This window comes from Nicotiana sylvestris, chromosome 12, assembly GCF_000393655.2.
Source record: "Nicotiana sylvestris chromosome 12, ASM39365v2, whole genome shotgun sequence".
NCBI lineage: Eukaryota > Viridiplantae > Streptophyta > Magnoliopsida > Solanales > Solanaceae > Nicotiana > Nicotiana sylvestris.
In genome coordinates this window covers 71514613-71531967 of record NC_091068.1, presented here as the reverse complement: position 1 = coordinate 71531967, position 17355 = coordinate 71514613, and positions in this window count along the sequence as shown.

Genomic DNA, 17355 nt, shown 5'->3' with positions numbered 1-17355 from the left:
CGTTCGATCAAGGTCGAACAATTCTCTGTTTTGGAAAAGGCCCTTGTCCTTAAATGGTGTTATTTCGAACTTATCGAAATATCAATCGTTGTTCGATCAAGATCGAACCCTACTCTTTTTGGCGAAGGCGCTTGGCCTTAAAGGGTGTTATTTCGAACTTATCGAAATAACATCCCGTCGTCGTTCGATCGAGGTTGAACCCTTCTATTTTTTGGCGAAGGCCCTTGGTCTTAAAGGGTGTTATTTCAAACTTATCGAAATAACAGCCCATCATTGTTCGATCGAGGTTATACCCTTCTCTTTTTTGGCGAAGGCCCTTGGACTTAAATGGTGTTATTTCGAACTTATCAAAATAACAGCCTATCGTTATTCAATCGAGGTCGAACCTTTATCTTTTTTGGTGAAGGCCTTTGTCCTTAAAGGGTGTTATTTCAAATTTTGTCAAAATAACAGCCCGTCGTTGTTCGACCGAGGTCAAACACTTATCTTTTTTTGGCGAAGGCCTTTGGCCATAAAGGGTATTATTTCAAACTTATCGAAATAACAGCCCGTCGTTGTTCGACCGAGGTCAAACCCTTCTCTTTTTTAGCGAAGGCCCTTGGACTTAAAGGGTGTTATTTCAAACTTATTGAAATAACAGTCTGTCGTTATTCAATCGAGGTCGAACCCTTCTCTTTTTTGGCGAAGGCCCTTGGCCTTAAAGGGTGTTATTTAGAACCTATCAAAATAACAGCCCATCGTCGTTCGATCGAGGTCGAACCCTTCTCTTTTTTGGCGTAGCCCTTGGCCTTAAAGGGTGTTATTTCGAACTTATCGAAATAATAGCCCATCATTGTTCGATCAAGGTCGAACCCTTCTCTGTTTTGGCGAAGGCCCTTGACCTTAAATGGTGTTATTTCGAACTTATCGAAATATCAACTCATCGTTGTTCGATCAAGGTCGAACCCTTCTCTTTTTTAGCGAAGGCCCTTAGCCTTAAAGGGCGTTATTTCAATCTTATCGAATTAACCACCTATTGTTGCTCAATCGAGATCGAACCCTTTTCTTTTACGGCGAAGATCCTTGGCCTTAAATGGTGTTACTTCGAACTTATCGAAATATCAACTCGTTGTTCGATCAAGGTTGAACCCTTCACTTTTTTGGCGAAGGCCCTTAGCCTTAAAGGGCGTTATTTCAATCTTATCAAAATAACCACCTATCGTTGCTCAATCGAGGTCGAACCTTTCTCTTTTACGGCGAAGACCCTTGGCCTTAAATGGTGTTATTTCGAACTTATCGAAATATTAACTCGTCGTTGTTCGATCAAGGTCCAACCTTTCTCTTTTTTGGCGAAGGCCCTTGGCCTTAAAGGATGTTATTTCGAAATTATCGGAATAACAACCCATCGTTATTCAATAGAGGACGAACCCTTATCTTTTTTGGCAAAGGCCCTTGGCCTTAAAGGGTGTTATTTCAAACTTATTGAAATAACAGCCCGTCGTTGTTCGATCTAGGTCAAAACCTTCTCTTTTTTTGTGAAGCCCCTTGGACTTCAAGGGTGTTATTTCGAACTTATCGAAATAATAGCCCATCGTTATTCAATCGAGGTCGAACACTTGTCTTTTTTGGCGAAGGCCCTTGGCCTTAAAGGGTGTTATTTAGAAGTTATCAAAATAACAGGCCATCGTCGTTTGATCGAGGTCGAACCCTTCTATTTTTTAGCGAAGGCCCTTGGCCTTAAAGGGTGTTATTTCAAATTTTGTCAAAATAACAGCCCGTCGTTGTTCGACCGAGGTCGAACACTTATCTTTTTTTGGCGAAAGCCCTTGGCCTTAAAGGGTGTTATTTAGAACCTATAAAAATAACAGCCCATCGTCGTTCGATCGAGGTCGAACCCTTCCCTTTTTTGGCGTAGCCCTTGGCCATAAAGGGTGTTATTTCGAACTTATCGAAATAACAGCCCGTCATCGTTCGATCAAGGTCGAACAATTCTCTGTTTTGGAAAAGGCCCTTGACCTTAAATGGTGTTATTTCGAACTTATCGAAATATCAATCGTTGCTCGATCAAGGTCGAACCCTTCTCTTTTTGGCGAAGGCCCTTGGCCTTAAAGGGTGTTATTTCGAACTTATCGAAATAACATCCCGTCGTTGTTCGACCGAGGTCGAACCCTTCTCTTTTTTTGGAGAAGGCCCTTGGCCTTAAAGGGTGTTATTTCAAACTTATCGAAATAACAGCCCGTCGTTGTTCGATCGAGTTCAAAACCTTGTCTTTTTTGGCGAAGGCCCTTGGACTTATAGGATGTTATTTCGAGCTTATCGAAATAACAACCCATCGTTATTCAATCGAGGACGAACCCTTATCTTTTTTGGCAAAGGCCCTTGGCCTTAAAGGGTGTTATTTAGAAGTTATCAAAATAACAGGCCATCGTCGTTCGATCGAGGTTGAACCCTTCTATTTTTTGGCGAAGGCCCTTGGTCTTAAAGGGTGTTGTTTCAAACTTATCGAAATAACAGCCCATCGTTGTTCGATCGAGGTTATACCCTTCTCTTTTTTGGCGAAGGCCCTTGGACTTAAATGGTGTTATTTCGAACTTATCAAAATAACAGCCTATCGTTATTCAATCGAGGTCGAACCTTTATTTTTTTTGGTTAAGGCCTTTGTCCTTAAAGGGTGTTATTTCAAATTTTGTCAAAATAACAGCCCGTCGTTGTTCGACCGAGGTCAAACACTTATCTTTTTTTGGCAAAGGCCCTTGGCCATAAAGGGTATTATTTCAAACTTATCGAAATAACAGCCCGTCGTTGTTCGACCGAGGTCAAACCCTTCTCTTTTTTAGCGAAGGCCCTTGGACTTAAAGGGTGTTATTTCAAACTTATTGAAATAACAGTCCGTCGTTATTCAATCGAGGTCGAACCCTTCTCTTTTTTGGTGAAGGCCATTGGCCTTAAAGGGTGTTATTTAGAACCTATCAAAATAACAGCCCATCAACGTTCGATCGAGGTCGAACCCTTCTCTTTTTTGGCGTTGCCCTTGGCCTTAAAGGGTGTTATTTCGAACTTATCGAAATAATAGCCCATCATCGTTCGATCAAGGTCGAACCCTTCTCTGTTTTGGCGAAAGCCCTTGACCTGAAATGGTGTTATTTCGAACTTATCGAAATATCAACTCATCGTTGTTCGATCAAGGTCGAACCCTTCTCTTTTTTAGCGAAGGCCATTAGCCTTAAAGGGAGTTATTTCAATCTTATCTAAATAACTACGTATTGTTGCTCAATCGAGATCGAACCCTTTTCTTTTACGGCGAAGATCCTTGGCCTTAAATGGTGTTACTTCGAACTTATCGAAATATCAACTCGTTGTTCGATCAAGGTTGAACCCTTCACTTTTTTGGCGAAGGCCTTTAGCCTTAAAGGGCGTTATTTCAATCTTATCAAAATAACCACCTATCGTTGCTCAATCGAGGTCGAACCTTTCTCTTTTACGGCGAAGACCCTTGGCCTTAAATGGTGTTATTTCGAACTTATCGAAATATTAACTCGTCGTTGTTCGATCAAGGTCGAACCTTTCTCTTTTTTGGCGAAGGCCCTTGGCCTTAAAGGATGTTATTTCGAAATTATCGGAATAACAACCCATCGTTATTCAACAGAGGACGAACCCTTATCTTTTTTGGCAAAGGCCCTTGGCCTTAAAGGGTGTTATTTCAAACTTATTGAAATAACAGCCCGTCGTTGTTCGATCGAGGTCAAAACTTTCTCTTTTTTGGTGAAGGCCCTTGGACTTAAAGGGTGTTATTTCGAACTTATCGAAATAATAGCCCATCGTTATTCAATCGAGGTCGAACACTTGTCTTTTTTGGCAAAGGCCCTTGGCCTTAAAGGGTGTTATTTAGAAGTTATCAAAATAACAGGCCATCGTCGTTCGATCGAGGTCGAACCCTTCTATTTTTTAGCGAAGGCCCTTGGCCTTAAAGGGTGTTATTTCAAATTTTGTCAAAATAACAGCCCGTCGTTGTTCGACCGAGGTCGAACACTTATCTTTTTTTGGCGAAAGCCCTTGGCCTTAAAGGGTGTTATTTAGAACCTATCAAAATAACAACACATCGTCGTTCGATCGAGGTCGAACCCTTCTCTTTTTTGGCGTAGTCCTTGGCCTTAAAGGGTGTTATTTCGAACTTATCGAAATAACAGCCCGTCATCGTTCGATCAAGGTGGAACAATTCTCTGTTTTGGAAAAGGCCCTTGACCTTAAATGGTGTTATTTAGAACTTATCGAAATATCAATCGTTGTTCGATCAAGGTCGAACCCTTCTCTTTTTGGCGAAGGCCCTTGGCCTTAAAGGGTGTTATTTCGAACTTATCGAAATAACATCCCATTGTTATTCAATCGAGGACGAACCCTTATCTTTTCTGGCAAATGCCCTTGGCCTTAAAGGGTGTTATTTAGAAGTTATCAAAATAACAGGCCATCGTCGTTCGATCGAGGTTGAACCCTTCTATTTTTTAGCGAAGGCCCTTGGTCTTAAAGGGTGTTATTTCAAACTTATCGAAATAATAGCCCATCGTTGTTCGATCGAGGTTATACCCTTCTCTTTTTTGGCGAAGGCCCTTGGACTTAAATGGTGTTATTTCAAACTTATCAAAATAACAGCCTATCGTTATTCAATCGAGGTCGAACCTTTATCTTTTTTGGTGAAGGCCTTTGTCCTTAAAGGGTGTTATTTCAAATTTTGTCAAAATAACAGCCCGTCGTTGTTCGACCGAGGTCAAACACTTATCTTTTTTTGGCGAAGGCCCTTGTCCATAAAGGGTATTATTTCAAAATTATCGAAATAACAGCCCGTCGTTGTTCGACCGAGGTCAAACCCTTCTCTTTTTTAGCAAAGGCCCTTGGACTTAAAGGGTGTTATTTCAAACTTATTGAAATAACAGCCCGTCGTTATTCAATCGAGGTCGAACCTTTCTCCTTTTTGGCGAAGGCCCTTGGCCTTAAAGGGTGTTATTTAGAACCTATCAAAATAACAGCCCATCGTCGTTCGATCGAGGTCGAACCCTTCTCTTTTTTGGCGTAGCCCTTGGCCTTAAAGGGTGTTATTTCGAACTTATCGAAATAATAGCCCATCATCGTTCGATCAAGGTCGAACCCTTCTCTGTTTTGGCGAAAGCCCTTGACCTTAAATGGTGTTATTTCGAACTTATCGAAATATCAACTCATCGTTGTTCGATCAAGGTCAAACCCTTCTCTTTTTTAGCGAAGGCCCTTAGCCTTAAAGGGTGTTATTTCAATCTTATCGAAATAACCACCTATTGTTGCTCAATCGAGATCAGACCCTTCTCTTTTACGGCGAAGATCCTTGGCCTTAAATGGTGTTACTTCGAACTTATCGAAATATCAACTCGTTGTTCGATCAAGGTCGAACCCTTCTCTTTTACGGCGAAGACCCTTGGCCTTAAATGGTGTTATTTCGAACTTATCGAAATATCAACTCGTCGTTGTTCGATCAAGGTCGAACCCTTCTCTTTTTTGGCGAAGTCCCTTGGCCTTAAAGGGTTTTATTTCGAATTTATCAAAATATCAACTCGTCGTTGTTCGATTAAGGTCGAACCCTTCTCTTTTTTGGCGAAGGCTCTTGGCCTTAAAGGGTGTTATTTCAACTTATCGAAATAACCACATGTCGTTGCTCTATCGAGGTCGAACCCTTCTCTTTTATGGCGAAGGCCCTTGGACTTAAAGGATGTTATTTCGAACTTATCGAAATAACAACCCATCGTTATTCAATCGAGGACGAACCCTTATCTTTTTTGGCAAAGGCCCTTGGCCTTAAAGGGTGTTATTTAGAAATTATCAAAATAATAGGCCATCGTCGTTCGATCAATGTTGAACCCTTCTATTTTTTGGCGAAGTCCCTTGGTCTTAAAGGGTGTTATTTCAAACTTATCGAAATAACAACCCATCATTGTTCGATCGAGGTTATACCCTTCTCTTTTTTGGCGAAGGCCCTTGGCCTTAAAGGGTGTTATTTCAAACCTATCAAAATAACAGCCTATCGTTATTCAATCGAGGTCGAACCTTTATCTTTTTTTGGCGTAGCACTTGGCCTTAAAGGGTGTTATTTCGAACTTATAGAAATAACAGCCTGTTATCGTTCGATCAAGGTCGAACCATTCTCTGTTTTGGCGAAGGCCCTTGACCTTAAATGGTGTTATTTCGAACTTATCGAAATATCAACTTGTCGTTGTTCGATCAAGGTTGAACCCTTCACTTTTTTGGCGAAGGCCCTTAGCCTTAAAGGGCGTTATTTCAATCTTATCAAAATAACCACCTATCGTTGCTCAATCGAGGTCGAACCCTTCTCTTTTACGGCGAAGACCCTTGGCCTTAAATGGTGTTATTTCGAACTTATCGAAATATTAACTCATCGTTGTTCGATCAAGGTCGAACCCTTCTCTTTTTTGGCGAAGGCCCTTGGCCTTAAAGGATGTTATTTCGAAATTATCGGAATAACAACCCATCGTTATTCAATAGAGGACGAACCCTTATCTTTTTTGGCAAAGGCCCTTGGCCTTAAAGAGTGTTATTTCAAACTTATTGAAATAACAGCCCGTCGTTGTTCGATCGAGGTCAAAACCTTCTCTTTTTTGGCGAAGGCCCTTGGACTTAAATGGTGTTATTTCGAACTTATCAAAATAACAGCCTATCGTTATTCAATCGAGGTAGAAACTTTATCTTTTTTGGTGAAGGCCTTTGTCCTTAAAGGGTGTTATTTCAAATTTTGTCAAAATAACAGCCCGTCGTTGTTCGACCGAGGTCAAACACTTATCTTTTTTTGGCGAAGGCCCTTGGCCATAAAGGGTATTATTTCAAAATTATCGAAATAACAGCCCGTCGTTGTTCGACCGAGGTCAAACCCTTCTCTTTTTTAGCGAAGGCCCTTGGACTTAAAGGGTGTTATTTCAAACTTATTGAAATAACAGCCCGTCGTTATTCAATCGAGGTCGAACCCTTCTCTTTTTTGGCGAAGGCCCTTGGCCTTAAAGGGTGTTATTTAGAACCTATCAAAATAACAGCCCATCGTCGTTCGATCGAGGTCGAACCCTTCTCTTTTTTGGCGTAGCCCTTGGCCTTAAAGGGTGTTATTTCGAACTTATCGAAATAATAGCCCATCATCGTTCGATCAAGGTCGAACACTTCTCTGTTTTGGCGAAAGCCCTTGACCTTAAATGGTGTTATTTCGAACTTATCGAAATATCAACTCATCGTTGTTCGATCAAGGTCAAACCCTTCTCTTTTTTAGCGAAGGCCCTTAGCCTTAAAGGGCGTTATTTCAATCTTATCGAATTAACCACCTATTGTTGCTCAATCGAGATCGAACCCTTCTCTTTTACGGCGAAGATCCTTGGCCTTAAATGGTGTTACTTCGAACTTATCGAAATATCAACTCGTTGTTCGATCAAGGTCGAACCCTTCTCTTTTACGGCGAAGACCCTTGGCCTTAAATGGTGTTATTTCGAACTTATCGAAATATCAACTCGTCGTTGTTCGATCAAGGTCGAACCCTTCTCTTTTTGGCGAAGTCCCTTGGCCTTAAAGGGTGTTTTTTTGGGTTACATAATCTTGTGTTGGATCTGTAGTAGTTGTTGATCTAGGGTTTAGGTTCAGAAATGTCTGGATTTTATATATATTCTCAATATATGTTTGAGTAATATGGTTATATACCTTTTTGTTGTGGTGTAGGCTATTAGCATAGGTTGAAGTTTGTGGGGCTATAACTATTGCTTCTCTTGGCTTTTTTGATGTAAATGGCTTATCAAATACGGTATTTAGGTTTACATTGATATGTGGCTTTTTGCTAACTTGTTTGCTTGTACCTGCAGCTGTATATAAAGCAACTGTGTTATGGGTTTTTTGGAGTTTCCCAACGTCTCCTTCTACCTCTGGAAGTTTAGAGTCTTCCGATTGACTTAGCTCCGCATTTTTATAGTCATGCTGCTGACTTTCTAGCTGTTGTAATCTTTTTCCCATACTCTCCATCTGTAAGGATAGAGTAGTAAGGATTGTAAATATGTCTTTTGATTCTTGGCTTTCATCTGTTTGGGTACCTTTGTCTTGATAGGTAGTCTGCAATAACATTCTTGTCAGTCCGTATTACTTCAATTGTAAATGTAAAATTTTGTATATTTAATACAAGTCTCCTTATTTCCTTTGTAGTTACTGAATCCTGTACTTTCCGAGTTATCCACCATTTTACTTGTGTATTATCTGTTCTTACTATAAATTTGTTATAAACAATATATGGCTCAAATGCTAACAAACATTTATATAATCCAAATAGTTCTTTCCTATTTATTTCCCATTTTAATTGTGGTTCCGTGTATGATCCGGAATAATATCTACAATGGTGTTCAATTTTTTCATTATCATATTTATATTTTAGAACTCCTCCGTAGCTGTGATCACTAGAATCAGTTTCTACAATATATGTAAATTGTTTCTTTTCATCTGGAAAATATAGTTTTGGTAATTTTTTACACATATTTTTTATCTTCTGTATATGTATTTTATCTTTTTCGTCAAAATGATATTCTATGTCCTTTTTTAATTTTTTCTGTAATGGTTTTAAGTTTTCTGCTAATTTAGGAATATATTCTCTTACTTGGTTAACCAATCCTAAAAATGATTGTAACTTCTTTTTTGTATCAAGTGTTTCATTCAAGTTAATTATCTTTTGTACTACATGGGTTTGCATTTTTATTCCGTTTTTATCTATTTGTATACCTAAAAATTCTATTTGATTTTTCATTACTTCTGCTTTCTTTTTACTTAAACTTATTCCTGATATTTCTACAATGTGTATGAATTTTTCTAGTAGTTTTATATGTTCGTTCTCTGTTCTAGAATATAGCAATATATCATCTATATATATTATACAATTTTCTAATTGGTTGAAGTAATTATCCATAAAATGTTGATACCTACCTGGTGCATTTTTATATCCAAAAGGTAATACGTTCCATTCGTAAAATCCTTGTGGTACTGTGAATGCTGTTAACTTTTTAGATTCATCTTCTAGTTTTAAATGGTAAAATCCTGATTTACAGTCAAATTTACTAAAATAGTTATATCCTTGTATTTGTCTAATTTTTAGTATTTTATTTGGTATCGGATAATTATATGTTTTTGTTTTTGCATTTAAGTTTCTATAATCTATAACCATACGGCTTTTTCCTCTTTTTTGTTCACTATGCTTATTTACTATAAATGCTGGGCTAGTATGTTTACTATTACTTTCTTGTATGTAGTTATTATCTAATAATTCTTTTATATGCATTTTAAATTCTGTTAAATCATTAAAATTGTATTTTAAAGGTTTTTGTGTTATTATGCTATTTTCATCTATTAGTTCAATCTTTATTTTTGTTTGATGTTTTTCCCATCCTTGGAGTGGATTATCATTATATAGTAATTCTAGTTTATCTTGTAGTGGTTTTATCTTATTTATTGAGAAAATGATTATCTCTATATTATGGTTACTTTGTATTATATTTTCTAATTTTTGGGTAATCTTTTCACTTCCTTTAATCCAGGGTGTTGTTTTTCTTACTTTATTATTTACTCTTTTTGCTCCTAATTTTTGTTTACACGGGGTAGTAAACCACCAATGTGTTTTTGTTATAATATGTGGGTATAATTTATCTAAAAATGGCATTCCTAATAATATATCTTTATTTGTGAATTCGTAACTATATATTTCTTCTATGGTTAATATTTTATCCCATATTTGTATTTTTATATTTCTTGCTTTATATGTTATCATACTTCCTTCATTATTAAATCCTGTTACTACTATGGGGGTTTTTAGCTTTTCCCATTTACTTTCTGGTAAACAATTATGTCTACACATATTAGCTTCTGCTCCTGTATCCACCATAGGTGTATAATATCTATTATAATATCCTTCTACTATTATTTTGGAAAGTATGTATATCTTTGGCATTATATCAAAGTTCTTTTTATTATTATTTTCTTATTTTCATAACTTATTGTTAATTGCCTATCTTCTAATTTATATGGTTTGACTTTTTCTAACCATTTTATCCCTAGTGTAATATTTTTATCTCCTTGATATATTTTAAAATTTATTAATATTGGTATTCCTCCAATAATTAATTCCTTTTCAGTTGTTTCTTCGTTTTTTCTTAACGCTTTTGGTAGTTCTGAATTTTGTTGTTCTATTGTTACTATCTCTTGTTCTGGTATTAGTTCTCTTATAACATAATTCTCTTCCTGCCCTGTATTTATTAGTATTAAATATTTTCTTTGGTCCATTATTCCTGTTATATAATAATGATGTGGGTTTATTTCTTCTATTTTTTGTTCTATTAATTTTTGTGGAGTGGTATAATTTATTCTTTTTGATGTACTTCTTGATGTACTTCTTGATGATGTTTCTGGCATTTCATTATTTATTCGTTTTGATGTGCTTAATCTTTCTTTTACTATTTCTAAATCTTCATCCATGTCTATTTCTGTATAACTGTAATCATTGTTGTCTATAACTGATACTATTCTTTCGAATGGATTTTCTATTTTTATTTTATTTATTTTATTTTTAGCTGTTATCTTATGTTTTGTTGTTAAGACATATAGATTTTTACATCTTGCTGTGAATATTTTACTTCCTGGTGCTAATTCTATTCCAGACATTTTCCAGTATAATACTAATGATTTATCTATATTTTTATCATCTACTGCTACTGAATAGTTAGCACTTACTATAAATTTAAATTTTTGGTATATTAAGTTACCTCTTACAGCACTTATTATACTCTTTTCTATAGGTTGTACAATCCTATCATCTGCCAAGTATATTTCTATAGGGGTATCTATTCCTTCCCTAAAACATGCTTTTATTAGGATCTCCGTTCCTCCTAAGTGTACATATTTTATTGGATTTTTTGCTTTTATATCTTGTATTTCTTTATTTAGTAGTCTTTTATTTAAAATTGGTATTTGTGCTTTACCTTTGATGTATTTACAATCTATTATATGTTCTCTTTGGCTTACTACATAGTATTCTTCTTTTTGTCTTTTAAACCAATTCTTTATTGTTGGTACTTCTAATATTTTGTCTATACTTAGATCCAATTCTTTTCCTTTTATTTGTTCAAATATATTAGCGTCAAATATTATTTTTTGTTCTGAAGATTGTTCATCTTGGTGTTCTTCTTGTTGTATAATTTGTATATCTTTTTCAGTCATAATTTTCTTCATCTGACTCTTCTATGTCCTTGTTTATTTCATTTTCAGAGAACTCGTTTTCTGATATCTCATATATGCTGTCTTCACTGCTTAATTCATAATCTACATATTCTACTTGTGTATATTTATCATTATCTATCAATATTTCGGTAATTTGTTTCTTCTTTGGGTTTTTTGGTAATTTACAATCTTTGGCTAAGTGTCCTAGCTTTCCACAATTATAGCAAGTACATTCTGTTAGTTTTTTCTTTTTCCTATATGGTTTTTTATGTTTATAATTTTTTACATAATATCTTCTTCTTGGTTTCCTATATTTATATTTTGAATATTTTGATTTAAATTTCTATACACAAGTAGAATATGTAGATTATGAATTAAGCAGTGAAGACAGCATATATGAGATATCAGAAAACGAGTTCTCTGAAAATGAAATAAACAAGGACATAGAAGAGTCAGATGAAGAAAATTATGACTGAAAAAGATATACAAATTATACAACAAGAAGAACACCAAGATGAACAATCTTCAGAACAAAAAATAATATTTGACGCTAATATATTTGAACAAATAAAAGGAAAAGAATTGGATCTAAGTATAGACAAAATATTAGAAGTACCAACAATAAAGAATTGGTTTAAAAGACAAAAAGAAGAATACTATGTAGTAAGCCAAAGAGAACATATAATAGATTGTAAATACATCAAAGGTAAAGCACAAATACCAATTTTAAATAAAAGACTACTAAATAAAGAAATACAAGATATAAAAGCAAAAAATCCAATAAAATATGTACACTTAGGAGGAACGGAGATCCTAATAAAAGCATGTTTTAGGGAAGGAATAGATACCCCTATAGAAATATACTTGGCAGATGATAGGATTGTACAACCTATAGAAAAGAGTATAATAAGTGCTGTAAGAGGTAACTTAATATACCAAAAATTTAAATTTATAGTAAGTGCTAACTATTCAGTAGCAGTAGATGATAAAAATATAGATAAATCATTAGTATTATACTGGAAAATGTCTGGAATAGAATTAGCACCAGGAAGTAAAATATTCACAGCAAGATGTAAAAATCTATATGTCTTAACAACAAAACATAAGATAACAGCTAAAAATAAAATAAATAAAATAAAAATAGAAAATCCATTCGAAAGAATAGTATCAGTTATAGACAACAATGATTACAGTTATACAGAAATAGACATGGATGAAGATTTAGAAATAGTAAAAGAAAGATTAAGCACATCAAAACGAATAAATAATGAAATGCCAGAAACATCATCAAGAAGTACATCAAGAAGTACATCAAAAAGAATAAATTATACCACTCCACAAAAATTAATAGAACAAAAAATAGAAGAAATAAACCCACATCATTATTATATAACAGGAATAATGGACCAAAGAAAATATTTAATACTAATAAATACAGGGCAGGAAGAGAATTATGTTATAAGAGAACTAATACCAGAACAAGAGATAGTAACAATAGAACAACAAAATTCAGAACTACCAAAAGCGTTAAGAAAAAACGAAGAAACAACTGAAAAGGAATTAATTATTGGAGGAATACCAATATTAATAAATTTTAAAATATATCAAGGAGATAAAAATATTACACTAGGGATAAAATGGTTAGAAAAAGTCAAACCATATAAATTAGAAGATAGGCAATTAACAATAAGTTATGAAAATAAGAAAATAATAATAAAAAGAACTTTGATATAATGCCAAAGATATACATACTTTCCAAAATAATAGTAGAAGGATATTATAATAGATATTATACACCTATGGTGGATACAGGAGCAGAAGCTAATATGTGTAGACATAATTGTTTACCAGAAAGTAAATGGGAAAAGCTAAAAACCCCCATAGTAGTAACAGGATTTAATAATGAAGGAAGTATGATAACATATAAAGCAAGAAATATAAAAATACAAATATGGGATAAAATATTAACCATAGAAGAAATATATAGTTACGAATTCACAAATAAAGATATATTATTAGGAATGCCATTTTTAGATAAATTATACCCACATATTATAACAAAAACACATTGGTGGTTTACTACCCCGTGTAAACAAAAATTAGGAGCAAAAAGAGTAAATAATAAAGTAAGAAAAACAACACCCTGGATTAAAGGAAGTGAAAAGATTACCCAAAAATTAGAAAATATAATACAAAGTAACCATAATATAGAGATAATCATTTTCTCAATAAATAAGATAAAACCACTACAAGATAAACTAGAATTACTATATAATGATAATCCACTCCAAGGATGGGAAAAACATCAAACAAAAATAAAGATTGAACTAATAGATGAAAATAGCATAATAACACAAAAACCTTTAAAATACAATTTTAATGATTTAACAGAATTTAAAATGCATATAAAAGAATTATTAGATAATAACTACATACAAGAAAGTAATAGTAAACATACTAGCCCAGCATTTATAGTAAATAAGCATAGTGAACAAAAAAGAGGAAAAAGCCGTATGGTTATAGATTATAGAAACTTAAATGCAAAAACAAAAACATATAATTATCCGATACCAAATAAAATACTAAAAATTAGACAAATACAAGGATATAACTATTTTAGTAAATTTGACTGTAAATCAGGATTTTACCATTTAAAACTAGAAGATGAATCTAAAAAGTTAACAGCATTCACAGTACCACAAGGATTTTACGAATGGAACGTATTACCTTTTGGATATAAAAATGCACCAGGTAGGTATCAACATTTTATGGATAATTACTTCAACCAATTAGAAAATTGTATAATATATATAGATGATATATTGCTATATTCTAGAACAGAGAACGAACATATAAAACTACTAGAAAAATTCATACACATTGTAGAAATATCAGGAATAAGTTTAAGTAAAAAGAAAGCAGAAGTAATGAAAAATCAAATAGAATTTTTAGGTATACAAATAGATAAAAACGGAATAAAAATGCAAACCCATGTAGTACAAAAGATAATTAACTTGAATGAAACACTTGATACAAAAAAGAAGTTACAATCATTTTTAGGATTGGTTAACCAAGTAAGAGAATATATTCCTAAATTAGCAGAAAACTTAAAACCATTACAGAAAAAATTAAAAAAGGACATAGAATATCATTTTGACGAAAAAGATAAAATACATATACAGAAGATAAAAAATATGTGTAAAAAATTACCAAAACTATATTTTCCAGATGAAAAGAAACAATTTACATATATTGTAGAAACTGATTCTAGTGATCACAGCTACGGAGGAGTTCTAAAATATAAATATGATAATGAAAAAATTGAACACCATTGTAGATATTATTCCGGATCATACACGGAACCACAATTAAAATGGGAAATAAATAGGAAAGAACTATTTGGATTATATAAATGTTTGTTAGCATTTGAGCCATATATTGTTTATAACAAATTTATAGTAAGAACAGATAATACACAAGTAAAATGGTGGATAACTCGGAAAGTACAGGATTCAGTAACTACAAAGGAAATAAGGAGACTTGTATTAAATATACAAAATTTTACATTTACAATTGAAGTAATACGGACTGACAAGAATGTTATTGCAGACTACCTATCAAGACAAAGGTACCCAAACAGATGAAAGCCAAGAATCAAAAGACATATTTACAATCCTTACTACTCTATCCTTACAGATGGAGAGTATGGGAAAAAGATTACAACAGCTAGAAAGTCAGCAGCATGACTATAAAAATGCGGAGCTAAGTCAATCGGAAGACTCTAAACTTCCAGAGGTAGAAGGAGACGTTGGGAAACTCCAAAAAACCCATAACACAGTTGCTTTATATACAGCTGCAGGTACAAGCAAACAAGTTAGCAAAAAGCCACATATCAATGTAAACCTAAATACCGTATTTGATAAGCCATTTACATCAAAAAAGCCAAGAGAAGCAATAGTTATAGCCCCACAAACTTCAACCTATGCTAATAGCCTACACCACAACAAAAAGGTATATAACCATATTACTCAAACATATATTGAGAATATATATAAAATCCAGACATTTCTGAACCTAAACCCTAGATCAACAACTACTACAGATCCAACACAAGATTATGTAACCCAAAAACTACAGGGATATAATAGGCTTATAGCCCAGCCAAAAACAAAAGCAAACCTAGTAAAAACATGTTACAACTACGGACTACTTAGCACAGTATATACCCATGACGGAGAAGAAATAATTGGAATACCAGAGCTATACAAAGCATTTGTCACCTTCAAGAGAATTACAAAAGGCAACCTATTCTTCATCAAATTCTATACAGCACCAGCGGAAATACTATATGATGAAATAAAACCCATAATACAGGTGATAAAAATAGGACTAACACGAGATATGATAATACCGGAAGAGATAGAGAAACAACCGGAGATACAGAAAATGGAGATACCAAGTTTCTATGCTAATAAAAGAATAATTGGTATAGCAACTATTATTCAAGAACTAGCTAACAATTATCTACAAGGAAATGCTATCTGGAGCTACTATTCCAGAGACCAATTGATGATATATGCCAACTCGAAGGAACTACGACAAGGAGATATGGATGAAGTCCAGAAATGGATTTTATCATTATTAAAGCCAGAAATGCAACCAACTACCAGAGCATTGAAAAAAGAATTTATTTCAAACGAGTTATTAACAAGATACTGCAAACTAGTAGGACACAAATATCCAGACCACATATGTTCAAAGTGCAACGGAGATGATAACTATGTACCAGAAGTCCAACTAGAATGAAGGTATCAACAAAGAAGACAAAAGAAGAAGACAACTACTGGAAACATATAATGTAAAGTAAATAGTACTAGTCGCATTCATGAACAGTAAAGGTCGTTCATGAATAGTAAGAGTCATAAAGTAAATAGTATATGTCATAATCATGAACAGTAAAGGTCGTTCATGAATAGTAAGAGTCATAAAGTAAATAGTATCTGTCATAATCATGAACAGTAAAGGTCGTTCATGAATAGTAGGAGTCATTTGTAAACAGTAAGAGTCGTTTTAATTTTCTTTATATAGAATGTAAATCTGAGGAAGGAGGACATCCTCAGACATCCTCACCCTTACCTTCTCTCTCTAATATTCTCTCTCTCTTGTAAGAAATATCTGAGTTAATTACAAGTATCTAAAACAGCTATGGAGCATTCAAACGAGTTACAAAACCAGGTAAGTTTATTTATAATCATGTTTAACTAAACTCTTATATTCCTTATAATCTCTTAAAAATCATAATTGTTTATCATGTTATAGTACTGTTATAAAGAACATCTTGAGAAAGTTTGCCTGTCTAATAATGCTGAGAGTAGTTAAGCCCAGACTATGCCATCCTAAAGTGGAAACCAGTAGGCAAGGAAGCCGTTTAGGGGAGTACACAGAGTTGAGGCGCTGTTAGGGTAAATGATTGAAGCATGAAAAACATGGTAGTGACCAGAAAAGATTGTTCAGTATAACTTATTAAAATATGATAAACTCTATGATAAACAAAGAGGTTAGAGGGAATATGTTTAGTAAACACATGATAAATAATAATTATAAATGAACAACCACACATATTTATTAGAAGAAAATATTGACTATAAAATACTTATGTTATATATCTTTAAGAGACTTAATAACGATGTTAAAAGAAAAATTTACGATATTTTAGTTACTTTTGAAATAATATATGTAATGGAACAAGCATTTACAGAACTAATTGTATCACATGAAATAGATATATTAGATCTATATGAACTAGATTTATATTCAGACTAATGATCACATATCAAGTTAATAAAATCTTTTTATAAATGAAACATAACACTTTTCATTATATAAGATTCTATAATACCCAGAAATGGAAACTTCTTAAAAACCTCAGTAACATAAATAGAAAAATAGATTGTGTTAAATACAATATTAAAACCTGCAAAGATATTATTAGATATAATAAATTACGTAATAAAGCTTTATTAACTATAGAAAATGAAATTGAATTTTATGAAGATAAACTTGAAAGTTATCAACACAGAAAAGAAATAACACTGAGAAATATAGAAACCATGGATATAT